Raw genomic sequence first — 14863 nt, forward strand, 5'->3', positions numbered from 1 at the left:
CTTCATTGGAAATGAAGCCAGAGAGAAACTGAGATCTTATTATATTAGTGACAACAGTAACTGTGATAGTATAATTTAGATTCATTAATGTATTCAGTTATTCAAGACATGTTTATCGAGAGCCTACCATTTTGCCAGGCATTTGAGATAGAGCAGTGAACAAGTGGATGATCACACATATCCTGCTATAATGGAGGTTGTATTTTACAGAGTGAATAAAAACTCTGTGTGTGTGTGTGTGTGTGTGTGTGTGTGGACACACTGTACTTGTACTGGGTAGGTGAGGGAATAATAAGTGCTATAGGAAGAAAAATGAAGTAGGGAAGTGAAGATTGTGTATTTGCAGAGGGGAGTTTATTTTTTAAATAGGTTGTTTAGGGAGAGCTCACTGAAAAATCTGTGGTGAAATAGAAATGAACAACAAGAGTGAGTGAACAATGAAGATACATGGTAGAAATTCCAGCCAAAGTGAAGAGTCAGTTCAAAGACAATTATGTTACAATGCATTGGGGAAATGACTTGGAAGTCACTAAAATGTAACTGAGAAAGTAAAGAAATAAATAATAGGTTAATTCAAAGAGGTAACGAGGGACCACATTGTGTGAATCTTGAAAAAAGAGCAGTGGCATAATATGACTCATGGTTTGAAAGGATAATTTTGCTGCTATGGTATAAATGGACTGATAAAGACAAGAACAGAATTAAAGAGATGAGTTAGAAGATTATCATAATAATCCAGATAAGAATGATAATGATTAGATCAGCTCTGTTGTGACAGTGTTATTGAGAAGTCCTTGGATTCTATATATTTTACAGTTAGAGCCAAAAGAATTTTCTGAGAGATTAGATATGAGATTGCTGAGAAAGCAAGGGATCAATGATGATTACAAGAATATTTTGACAAGAGTAACTGAGATCTGTAAGAACTTCAAGAGAAGAAGGTTTCTAGGTCTCATTTGTTTATTTTTGCTTTTATTTCTTTAACTTTAAATTTAAAAGCTTTTGCACAGCAAAGGAAACCATTGATAAAACAAAAAGACAATTAATTTAATGGGAGAAAATATTTGTAAATAATATGACTGATAAGGGGTTAATATACAAAATATATAAACAATTCATACAACTCAATATCAAAAAAAAAAAGAACCCAATTACACGGGCAGAAGATCTGAATAGACATTTTTCCAAAGAAGATATACAGATCGCCAACAGGTATATGAAAAATTGCTCAACATTGCCAATCATCAGAGAAATGCAAATCAAAACAATAATGAGATACTGCCTCACACCTGTCAAAATGGCTATCATCAAAATGTCTACAAAAACAAATAGCAGCAAGAATATGGAGAAAAGGGAACCCTGGTACACTATTGGTGGGATTGTAAATTGGTGTATTTATTATGGAAAACAGTATGGAGGTTCCTCAAAAAACTAAAAATAGAGTTACCATATGATCCAGCAATTCCACTCCTGGGTATATACCCAAAGAAAGCAAAAACACTAATTCAAAACATACATGCACCCACATTTTCATAGCAACATTATCTATAATAGCCAAGATATGGGAGCAACCTAAGTGCACATCAACAGATGAATGAATAAAGAAGATGTGAGATATATATAGAATATTACTCAGCCATAAAAAATGAAATTTTGCCATTTGCAACAACATGGATGGACCTGGAGGGTATTATGCTAAGTGAAGTAAGTCAGACAGAGAAAGACACATACTGTGTGTCATCACATAAAAAAAACTTATTGATAGATGCATCATCATAGAAGTGTCAAAAATATTTTAAAAGTGAAAGGAGGCAGGCACAAAAGATTACATACTACACTTGACCTTTGAACAATGCAGAGGGTTAGGGATGTTGACCTGTTGACCCTCTACATAATTAATTGAAAACCCATGTACAGCTTTACATTTTCCCTCTGTATCTGCAGTTCTGCATCCACGAATTCAACCAACTGCAGATTTCGTGGTACTGTAGTACACATTTATTGGAATAAAATCTGTGTATAAGTGGACCTGTACAATTCCATTCCATGTTGTTCAAGGGTCAAATGAATGTGGTCCCATTTTTTTGAAATTCTAGAAAAGGCAAAACTATTGTAAAAGAAAGCAGATTAGTGGTTTCATGAAGCAAGGAGGTGTGGACCAAGGGAGAAGCCTACAACAAGGCATGAGGGCACTATTTGGGGCAGTGGAAGTAATCTCTGTCTTGATTGTGGTTGTGGCTACATGACTGTATATATTTGAAAAGACCCCATTAGTGGAGTTTTAATGTTTCTAAACTATTTCTCATATGAATTACCCTTGGTCAGAATTGCTTTACACTGTATATTTAAAATGGATGAAATTTATTATATGGAAAGTAATCATCACTATAACTGATTAAAATTAAAATAAAAGGCAGTAAAGGATATAATGAGCAAGCTTATGGCATAATTGGCAATTTGCGTAAAATGGATAAAATCCATAAAAAACACAATTTCCCAAATTAACTCAGGAGGAAGTAGAAAAATCTAAATAATCTAATACCTCTTAAGAAAACTGAATCCAACAGAAAGAACTCCAATCTTAGACACTTCACAAGTGAGTTTGCACAAATTACTAAGAGAGAAATATTGCTAACCTCACACAAATTCAGAAAGAACAAACAAAGAGGAATATTTGCCAGCTCATTTTATGAGACTGGCATAGTCTTGATACCAAGACTTGACAAAATCTACAGAGAAATAGAAAAATTACAGGATAATTACTAAATAGACAATCCCATGAATTGAATCAAAAGTCACAAACAAGCGATTAGCCATTCAGAATTTGGCTCACTCAACAAACCTTTAAATACGCTCCATTATAAACTGAGTCAGATACTCTGAGAAAGAGTTGATCAACAGAGGAAATTAAGCCTCAGGATTCCAGTTTCATATAATTCAACAAGTATTCATTGGGTTCTTATTTGAAGGAATTGTGCTGGGATATGCAGAGAGAATAAGATCCATTTTTTGTCTTCAAAGCGTTTACACTCTAGTGTGGAGAAAATTCACAAATATAATTCCCATAAGATGTGGTTTTTGTAGTTACCACAATTAAAGCATAATCATGGTTCCAGAGGATTGCTAAACAGGGAGGAGGTGATTACCTCCAGATTTCCCCTCAAGGGGGAATCTCATGAAATAAAGAGGGTTTATAACAGCTGAGAAAGGAAGAGAAGGAGTGTCGAAAGTGTTGCACTTCCCTTGACTTTGCTGACCGAACTCCTTTGCTGTCTATTTCAGTGTCAGCATCCCTTCCCTGGTGCATTTTGCCATCATAAGAAAATGTGATTAGTAAGAAAAAGAGCCTGCAATCAGGTGGGGAAAAAATACTAAAATTAGAGTTGGGATGTAAACCCAAGTCTTTTATTACCATTGGAAAATCGTATTATATTGTACATGACTTAAAATGTCATAGGAATCCAAATCACACAAAATAAACTCTGGACTATTCATTTTACCTAGAAACATTTTTTTCCAATTTAATATTTAGTGGAAAAAGACAAACAAGGAGACAAACACTGAAACCTAATTCGTTGACCTAAAATTCCCCAATTTTTTTTCAAGAATTAATGAAACATGGGAATAGTTACCTATTTGAATAATTTATTAATATAATACTGAACATATTCAGTACTGACAAAACTGTGTCCATTTCAAACAATGATTAAATGTACAACTCACCTCTCAGCATCTCAGCTGAGTGCATGTGTCAGTTTTTAAAGTCACCAAATTTAGAGCATGATTGCTTGTTTGGGTTAAACAATTCCCCGATATAAAATTATGTTTAGTGTAGTAACATCGTCTACATTATTCTGATATGTCAGGGGCTTGACAAACTAATTTATGGATTTGAAGATTGAAGAGTTTACTGTAGACAATCTTTTATAACCACATCTCATTAGAGGTGAGGAAATTGAGTAGCAGGAAAATTAAATTACTTTCTCAGAGATGTAGAAATAATAAAATAGCCAGGCTTATATATTCCAATATGGTGTCTTTTCACCACACCTCAGGTTTAGATGTGTACACAGGCCAATATTGTTCTCTCTGTTTTATCATAAACCTATCTGGTTACAGAGCATCTCTAGCAGCTACACTCTGACTAGGATGACCTGGGGGAAGTTCTATGTTTTATACTGCTCCCAGAATCTCCAGGCCATGTCTGTCCTGTTCCATCTCTAGACTGGAAGAGAATTATTCCAGAATATTTCTTTATCCCTTTTAAAAGGAAAAAGCAGTCTCAGAGGTCACCAAACCAATTTGTATTGAAATATTTTATGCCTATTTATTTAAAAGAAACACAATCATAGTTTGTACTTTCTCAAGAATATGTGCATAATTTTATACATGATGGTGTAGAGAATGCTAACATGTAATGGTCTTGCTTTTGTGAGGTAAAAGAAAATTTTGGACTTTCAAGGAGTAACCAATACTTGGCCTATCAAATGCATGGAAATGTTATTACACTATTCCGTCCCTAGCACTGGCGTATATCTTGATCACTGTGGGAACAGATGAAATAAAGTATGTTTAGTTGGACTCTTTAGTGTTTTAGGAAACAGGAACTTCTTTCGTTCAGGGGATGAGGATTAATTGCGAGGATGTGAAAATTCTGTGGCTTAACCGAGATGTGAAATATAACTTATTTATATTAGGGATTAAATAATAGATGTGATGGCCTAACAATATCTTTAGTTTCTCTCATCTCTCGTCATCTCCTCTGAAACAGGTATCAATTCCTTTTCACTCTCTTGACTTCTTTGATGTCTGCTTCAGCTTCTCTCAAGGTCTGCTTTTCTTCCTGTCCCTATAATTTGCTCTAACTTTGCTGCATTCCCTATGTGAATTTTACACTTAAAACCCTTGGGACACTGAGGCTGGTTAGAGTATCACCATATATTTGGGGAGCTGTACTTTGCTAGACACCATAGTAAAACAAAGATATTATTTTGCTAATCTGTCTTTGGCTGTCTGTAGATAGTATGCTGGTTTTTTGTTTCCAATCCCATGTGGCAAAGATAACGACTAAGTTATGGCAAAACAAAAATAATTATGGTGATAATAATGATAATAGCTAAATTTTATTAAATGCTTACTATATGACAGCCACATTTCCAAGCACTTTGCATGTATTTGTCCATACCATCTTGATGACAAATCTGTGGATTTGGAACCATTATTATGCCCAATTTATGAATTAAACTGTGTGAGTTTAAGTAATTTATGCAAGATGACATAAATACTAAGGAATTACTTCTGATTTATTGTTCTTCTTTTAGACAGGAAGTTCGAACACACTATGTATTTGGTGCTCTCCTAGATTCTCAAGTACATAAGACAAATTAAATCACTGAAAATTAAGTGATATTTAGATGTACTTTATTAGTAGTAGGATGGTACTCTACTGCTTATATTTACTTTCCTAAATTGTTTAACATCTATGACCACACAGCTGTTGAGAACTTCTAATAGAGAAAAACAGGAATAAAATTTGGAGATATAATGTCTATCCATTGCTTTATTTCCTTGGTATCTCTTCTCTTTTCTATATGCAACAGCACTACTTGTACAGAATAATCTATCTACCATCCAGTGTGGTCTTGTTACACTGAAAGTTGCATAGCCACAGTAATCACCTTGTGATCCACTCCTTGACAATCACATCGTTTCACTGTTTTCAATACTACAATACAAAATGTAAACTTACAGTGTAAAGAATAATTTGTTCATTCATTCATTTATTCACTTAAGCAATGTCTCATGCAGCAATGAAGAACAACAAAATGCCTACACAGAAGCGCTCTAAAATAAACTATTATTAGAAAACACAAATGATATACACCAGTCAGCCAACTAATAATACATGGGAAACCAAGAAAATGCATAGGCACCTTTATTAGTTCTCCACTTAGGGATTTGTGAAGCATGAGTACAAAATAATGCAAAGTATAATACCCCTTTCTGATCCTCAATGAAGCATTTCAAGTATCTTTTCCCCTCAAGTTATTGTTTTACCACAAGGAATAATCTTATTTAATTAGTGTTCATTTACAATCTAAAAGTCAGTAACCATCCATGGAACTGGGATTAAAAGAATCCCTAGATTCATTTCCAGAGTACATGATCAAAGAATACTAAGATGGGAATTTGAAAATTCCCCTTCCTGGAAAATGAAACTTTATCACGTGTGGCTCATCCACCACAGGCTCGTATCCTTGAGCCCTTGACAGATTAAATGTTTATTGTCCATAATTGATTAGGTCTGCTTTGAAAATTTAATCTAAATCATCTTCTAATTTGATTTTAGAAACACTGGGTTTTGTTATATTTTTCTTAATTTCAGGCTATGACATATCTAGTTCCCAGTAGTATTTTTCCATACCATAGAATGGAATGGAATATATTAAGCCTGGTCCTTTGAATTAGAATAAATTGTATCTTTCCCATTTTTATTATGTTAACCCTTTTATAGCAATAAGGAAATGGATCTTGTTGCAAAATCATACTCACAAATCTGTCAGATCAGAAATCAATTAATTCTAATTGATAATCTTGATCCCAAACTTGCTGTAGTGTATGGTATATTTTTTGCAAGTATTCTTCCCTCTCATGAAAATCTAGACGTAAACCAATGATTACTAAAATCAGTGGCTTTATTTTTCAAATGAAATGATAAAAAATATGCAGCCTTCATTTACTCAGAGCTTTGCATAAATCAAGCATTCACTGATGTGTTTGCTTTGAAATGAGTTTCACATTTACTCCTATGCCAAAGGGTTTGTCATAAACCCATTTTTATTCATGTAAATTTAGGCCACCTCTCTGCTTTCCTGGCATCAATACCAATCAATACTGCCAACTCTTGATTGTCTATGTTAATGAAGTGTAATATTAATGCAAATAATCCAAAACAGTGTCAAAATATCAGGGAGAATGCTTTGGAAACCTGTTCCCACAATATTTCTCACATGGATCCTACTTCATACAGGTGATAATATAAATTAAGCTATTGGGTTGGGCACAAAAGTTTGTTCCATAACATCTTATGGAGAAACCCAAATGAACTTTTTGCCTAACCCAATACATTGCTTTGACATAGATCAATAGTGTGTAATATTAGACTAGAAATATTCTGTATAAATGACATCCACCATGAAATTAAAGTGTTTGCACATATACTTTAAAAAATAAAACATTAAATTTTGCCATTTCTATATGATAAACCTTGGCATAAAACATAAACTTTTTTGAAACATGTGCCACAAAAGAAACCATTTAGAGCTGAACTGCTTGACCTTTTTTTGTTTTTTCCAGAAGCACTAAACAGGATTTTTTAATGTGATATTAAAAATATGGCCCAAACATTTTAGAATTGACTTTTTAAATAGGTCTGTTATCTCTGGGATCATCTAGGGCTCAAGAAAAGCCATATTCTAAGCATTTACTCATGTGAACTGTCTTCCCTTAGCAACCCAGATTTCATTAAATACCAACGTAAGACACATACCCTGCTACAAGAGTACTCTTTTTATTTTATTAAAACTGACATTCTCAAGAAATGAAATTGAGTTATTTGTAGTGAGGTGGATGGACCTAGAACCTGTCATATAGAGTGAAGTAAGTTAGAAAGAGAAAAACAAATACCATATGCTAACACATATATATCGAATCTAAAAAAAAAAAGAAAAAAATGGTCATGAAGCACTAGGGGCAAGATGGGAATAAAGACGCAGACTTACTACAGAATGGACTTGAGGATACGGGGAGGGGGAAGGGGAAGCTGGGACAAAGTGAGAGACTGGCATGGACATGTATACGCTACCAAACATAAAATAGATAGCTAATAGGAAGCAACCACATACCACAGGGAGATCAGCTCTGTGCTTTGTGACCACCTAGAGGGGTGGGATAGGGAGGGTGGGAGGGAGCAAGACACAAGAGGGAAGAGATATGGGGACATAAGTATATGTATAACTGATTCACTTTGTTATAAAGCAGAAACTAACACACCATTGTAAAGCAATTATACTCCAATAAAGATGTCAAAAAGAAAAAAAAACAAACGAATATATATATCAAAACAGAAACAGACTCATACACAAAAAAAACAAACCTGACATTCTCGACAGGTCTACAAGTAGGGATGAATACAGAAGTGATGGTACATGTGAGTGCCCCTGATTGTATTTCTACCATGTTGATGAAATGGAATGCTCTCTTCACCCATTGGCCACCTACACATAAATAATTGGAATCTACCCCTCAGATATAGATTGGCTCCTGTGTCCTGTCACAGTCAAATGTTTGAGTCTAATGGGCCTGAGAGTTTGGCAAAATTATCAAGTTAATTCAGCACTGAGGGTAGGTGGTGAGCTGGTTATCCTTCTCTAGTTAGCACCTCTCTCTAATGTGTTACATACCTGTTGAACTGCAGAGTTTATATAATTCTTTGAAATACTATATAAATTAATCATGCTGTTATGTATTTTATTTTGTACTGAGAAGGGACATAAAATATCAAGCTATTTAAAAATTAATTTTCCTGAAAATGATATTGTATATAATGGAATTAGTCTTTCTTCACATATAATTAACCTTCTACAAGTAACTCAGAGTCATGAGCTTTTGAGAATTTAGATGATTCAAAATTATACTACAATCCATTTACTAGGGTGTAAATTAGTATCATCATAATGAACAGCTTAAGAATACCTGTACTTTTTGACCCAATTAATCTTTAGATAGTGGTCCTTAGGGGGAAAAATACATACAAAATGACCTATCTATAAGAATGTTTAATACATTAATGTTTAAAATAACAAAATTTTAGAGAGAAAAAATTAATGTTCAACCAAAAAGGTGGGCTAAATAAATTATCATTCAAGGGAATATTTTTAACAATAAAAAGAATGAAATTAAATTTTGTTATGAATTTTGATATCTGAAATATATTTTGATAATATTTGATAGCGAGTTTTCAAAAGTAATTTTGGAAACAGTATATATATTGTAGACTGGTCCTATATAAAATATGAATTTGTACAGAAAATGGTCATGAATGATAAATAATGTAATGGGTGATCATTTCTAGATGACATATTTCCTTTTAGTTATCTAACGTTTGTGTAATTCATATTTATGATTTGTTCACAGTGGAATCACCCCACAACTGCATTTAACTAAAACACATTTACTATACTTCGTTTATCCCCCTGAGATGCCCTACTTTCCATTTTTGGAATGTGCCTGTCACAGTGCATATCTTACCAATGTTGACTCGCTAAATCTACCACCACTGGCAGCCGTTTATCACTGCAGTACTAGTTATATGAAGTAACACATATTCTGAGACTTAGGGAGTGAGATGTAATTGTTCAAGTAAAGGACAATAGGGGTATTGTGAACAAGGGGATATTATGTGTCAGGCCAATCAGGTGGTAAGAGCATGGCTCTTTCAGTAGCAGGAAGAAAATTATACAACTGTAACATATAAAATAAATTGTGGGGGAGTCCTTACAAAGTGGCAGATTGTACAAAACCACAGAGATGAAGTTAACGAATTGCAATTTTACTCCAAAGGGAACCTGAAACCTCTAAAGGGTTTTTAAAAAGGGAGGCCAAAAGCAAGATGCATTAATTGAATATATTTTTGCTCCCTTCTCTGTAGAGAATGAATTGGGAAGTCAAGACATTATACACAGTAGGAGACATTTCCTGTGGTACAAATAGGAGATGATGCTGAAGCAGAGAAATTAGTAGTAGGAGTGATTTGGATACATGACTAGATTTTACACACACACACACACACACACACACACACACACATATATAGAGAGAGAGAGAGAGAGAGGGAGAGAACAGTAAAATTATAGATATTTTTATTATAATATTTGAATAATATTCAAAAGTTCAACTCATCAAAATCATATATTCAATCAAAAGCTTAGTTCAAATAAATGCCAAAAAACTGTGTTAGGATCCTTGAATTCACAATTTTGAGTTAGGAGTGAAGGCAGAGTTTACTTTATAATTCATTCATTAAAATTTACTAATAAATGATAGGCTTAGGGATATAGATTTAATAATCTAGTAAATTCAAAGCTCTATAATATTACAAAAATAAGTAGCATGTTTTAATTCCTTATTTCTATCCATTGTTATGTGAGGTTGCTTATTTAATCTAGATGATTTCTGCTATGTAACAGAGGCATTGGTATTCACTTAACTTTTCTTCTTCAAAAGATAGATTGATGAGTGTTTTCAATGTGATTGTCATTTAAGACTTGTCTTCTACCTCTGGGTGAATCAATTTAATTGAAGTCCAATATATAGAATGTTGGGTAGTATTATTTCCTGAGTTTTTCTTAGATTATGACACAGAGTAAATATAATATCTAAGACATATGCATATTATAAGTTAGGCTTCAATTTGTTGTCGTACCACATGGCATAGCCAGACGTATTCTTGCTAGACAGTGTATATGATTACAAGGTTGCCCAGTTGGTGTGGCTGGCCGACTCTATAGATGGCTGCCATTATCCTGACTCCTGATGTTCATACTCTTATGTCAGCTCCTCCCCTTAAGGGTGTGGGAGTCCTGTGATTTACTTCCAACCAATAGAATGCATCAGAGGTGACAAGATGTCCCTGCTTATGTCTACATGATTATGGCATTAAGTTACATAAGATTCTAGCACTCATCTTGCTGGAGTCTCTTACTCTCCTTTGATTGCTTTGAGAAAGCAAGTGCTCATGTTGGGAAACCCAAAGTGGAAAGGAAATGTGGGTGGTCTATAGTAGCTGAAAGCATCCAGCCAAAAACAAAACAAAACAAAACAACAAAAAAAAGGAAGTCTTCAGTACCCACAAGGAAATGGATTTTGCCAACAACCTGAGTGAACTTGGAAGCAGATCTTTCCTCAATTGAGTCTCAGATGAGACTACATTCTGACCAACACCTTGATTGCAGCTTTGCACAGGACTCAGCTAGGCTGTACTCAGACTCTTGACCCACAGAAACTATGAGAAAGTAAATATGTGTTGCCTTAAGTAGTCGAGTTTGGGACACTGTTTTTTCACAGCAATAGAAACTAATAGAGATGGTTTATGAGTATCCTCAAGAACAATTATAAAATGATGGACATTTATCCTCCAGCCCAGTGAGTCTACCTTACAACTTACAACAGGGTACAACATTGGGCTGCCAGTCTGGAGAACGTGTCAAACTTGCTAACTTAGTGTCACCAGAGAAAACATGCAGTGATCTCAGGCATGCTCTTCACATTTTCTGTTGCAATGGTGAGCAGTCCAAATTGCAGGTTTGTTTGTGATTAAGATGCTCTTGGCACAGACAACTGTTTTTATTTAGCATTATCCTAAATGAGGGGCAGCAGGGATTTCTTTGTTTAAAGATGGTTAACAAATCACTTAGATGCACTTAGGACAAACAATAGTTCTACATAAAATGTTGCCATTTATCTTTTATTATAATTATTTAAAGAAAAAAAAAACATGTAAGCAGAGGCAGATGAGAATACTCTTTTTCTGGTAACGTTTCAGCCTGTACTGAGAAGAAAGGTAAATCTAGAATATAAAAACAATAGGAGATCATTCACCATGTTAATTGTAGCTTGTTAGTATGCCTGTGTGTTCAAAAATATCTTCTTTCTTTCCTTGATTTATATGTTTTTTCATTTAAGTTGCTGAAAACTTAGATAATCAGGATGCTACCCATGCTTCTTGGGTTCGGCGTCTAGTCCCTCTTTTATAGCTACTTTATTTATTTATTTATTTATTTTATGGCTGTGTTGGGTCTTCGGTTCGTGCGAGGGCCCTCTCTGGTTACGGCAAGTGGGGGCCACTCTTCATCGCGGTGCGGGGACCGCTCTTCATCGCGATGCGCGGGCCTTTCACTATCGCGGCCCCTCCCGTTGCGGGGCACAGGCTCCAGACGCGCAGGCTCAGTAGCTGTGGCTCACGGGCCCAGCTGCTCCGCGGCATGTGGGATCTTCCCAGACCAGGGCTCGAACCCGTGTCCCCTGCATTAGCAGGCAGATTCTCAACCACTGCGCCACCAGGGAAGCCCTAGTCCCTCTTTTAATCACACTGAAATGGAGTCCTTTATCTGATCACTGACACCTAAAATGGATGATAAGCATTGGATTAGTATCATTACATAGTCAAGGCAGGGAGCAAGTCTGTGCTAATCCCTGCAGTACAGAAGGCAGCATAAGATTTTAGGACATGGAGGGCAGGCACAGGGCAAATGGCATTTATAAAGTACTAGGAAAGAGGTGGGCTGTGTGAAGAGCTTAAGGATATATGAAGTATGATACGATGTTTGCACACACCTCTGTTCTTTTAAACATGCCCTTTCTGCTTCCTGGAATTGTTTCTGCTCAGTATTCCATCTAACAGACATCTATAAAAATTAAATCTATTTCCTATTTTATTCAGACATAGTATGTGTTGTCCTGTGTGTCCACAGAACTTTATACCTAAGCTCATTCCAGTATTTGAAAGAAAATTGTAACTTTCAGTCTCCCTTCAGTGTAGGGAATAGGAAGCTTCATGTGTTTAAATCTCTGCTTTTAGCATGGTACCTGGCACTCAGTAGATAGTCAATAGATATTTGTTTAAAAATTATTGCTACTGTTGATTGGAAACCTGCAGTGCAAGAAGCAAGAGTTCATACTAAATCAGATGGCCACATCATATTAGGTATTCTTGGAAAAAAAAGAGATTTAATACTTTTGCATACACACACACACACGTACACACACATCCCTACGTACTTCAGTATATATTCAAATTTGTACTTTAAAAATTGAGTTTTGAAAGCCAAATGGTCACATGTAATTTTTTTTAAATGGCTTTCTACCTATTAAGAATATTTGCATTCTTATGTGTTCTCTGAAAATTGAAAGGAACATTACATTTTCTAAAAATACTGGGAGGATCATTAACAAGTAAATAAATTCTTTATCACTAATTCTTGGTTGTAAAAGTCAAGATTTCCACAGGGAAATCAAAATAATAAACCAATCTTTTTCTAAAAAACTTTCTAACATACAAGAAAAATATTAAACCATAGCCTACTTGTGCTTCTGAGAAATAAACAGAATTAGATTTCTTCAGCCCTATCCCTGGTGTATAAGCACAGATCCATTTACTAATTGTATACTAAGATTTCTTTATCTATTTGATTTTAAGTTAAAATAATGTTTGCATTTTCTCATTATAAATGGAATGTTTACTTAGTGTCAAAATTTTGAAAATATATAGAAAGATTTTAAAAAGCAAAAGAAAAATTCAGCAACCCATGGATATGCCATCTGGAAATAAACATTGTTATTCTCATGTATTTATTTTTATATATATTGTGAGTACATACCTTTAAATAGTAGAGATAACATTGGCAAATGTTACTTTTTATATAACATTATAAAATACCATGAACATTTCCCTATCATTTAATTAAAATACATTTACTTATGAAATATTTTCCAGATGTTACTTGTATAGTAAAAAATTTGAATGATATTTTTGTTTGTTTAGGGAAATTATTTCTCTTTTTCTAAAATCTCAAAATATTTTAATTTTTAAGACTGAATACATGCACAAAGACATTGAAATGATATAAAATGGCAAGCTTTGTGGGAAACTATGCTCATACATTTTGTTAATTATGACTTTTTATATACATTAAAAATGATAATCAATATATAAAGAATCTTAAAGTATATTGCCAAATTTTCATAGATATTTTTCTCATCATATGAATTCCCAGTTTGTGTACCATTTATTTCACAATGAAAATAAAATATAAAGGATTATTTCTCTTCAAAAACCCATTTTTAGATTACCTGCCTATGACAAAATTGATTCAAATTAAAACATTAGTTTAAGCCACTTTTTTCTTAATATTTTAAAATATATTAATTTTCCATATTCAGTGACAAATTGTCCTGATTTGCCTGAGACTGAGGACATGGGGCTTTGAGTGTTAAAATCAGGACAGCCTCAGGTAAAATGGAGCTGTGGATCAACTTATTCTTATGTGAATGCTTTATTCCTCTCAGTGTTTTGTGACAGACGCTGTTTCCTGTTCTACAACGTCCTGTTTCCTCTTCTTGCTGGTCACAGAACTAGGCAATATTTTCTAGCTCCTCATGCAGTTAAATGCAACCATGTATGCAATTCAAGTGGAAGTGCCATGCCCTGCATTCAGACCTGGCCCATCAAAACCTCTCACACATGCTCTTTAAGCCATATTTCCCTTTTGGCTGACTGGGGTGAGCAAGGCCACAGTAACCTTGGAAGTCACGTGATGAGTAGCACCCTTGGAAGTCACGTGATGAGTAGCACCCATGCCGGTCTTGTTCCTGAATGACCGCGTGGAGCAGAGCCTCCACTCTGACAGGAACACCTACTCTGGAGTGCTAAATATGAGGAATAAACTTCTACTGTGTTTATATCACTATCAATTATGGGTTGGTATGTTATGGTAGCTGGATTTAAAATATTCAATCTAGTGTTTCACTATTTAAATATCTACTCAGTTACAAAGAATATCACTAAGCTGTTTGTGATTTCTATATCTGGAGAAGGATGATCTGAGATTGTCATAGTAATTTTTGGAGTTTTATGTTTTGTAAAGAAATCACAGTAGTTTGAAAAAGTAGTGAGTAGAATGGAAAAGAATCTAGTTAAATAATTGGAATTAGGCCAGAATCCCAAGGTTAAAAACTTATCTCTTTTAAAGGAGAGAGAAAAATAGTACAGTGAGATTTTTATTAGTAGTACTAAGAAAAAGAGCAA

This window comes from Balaenoptera acutorostrata, chromosome 6 (genome assembly GCF_949987535.1).
Source record: "Balaenoptera acutorostrata chromosome 6, mBalAcu1.1, whole genome shotgun sequence".
Taxonomy (NCBI): Eukaryota; Metazoa; Chordata; class Mammalia; order Artiodactyla; family Balaenopteridae; genus Balaenoptera; species Balaenoptera acutorostrata.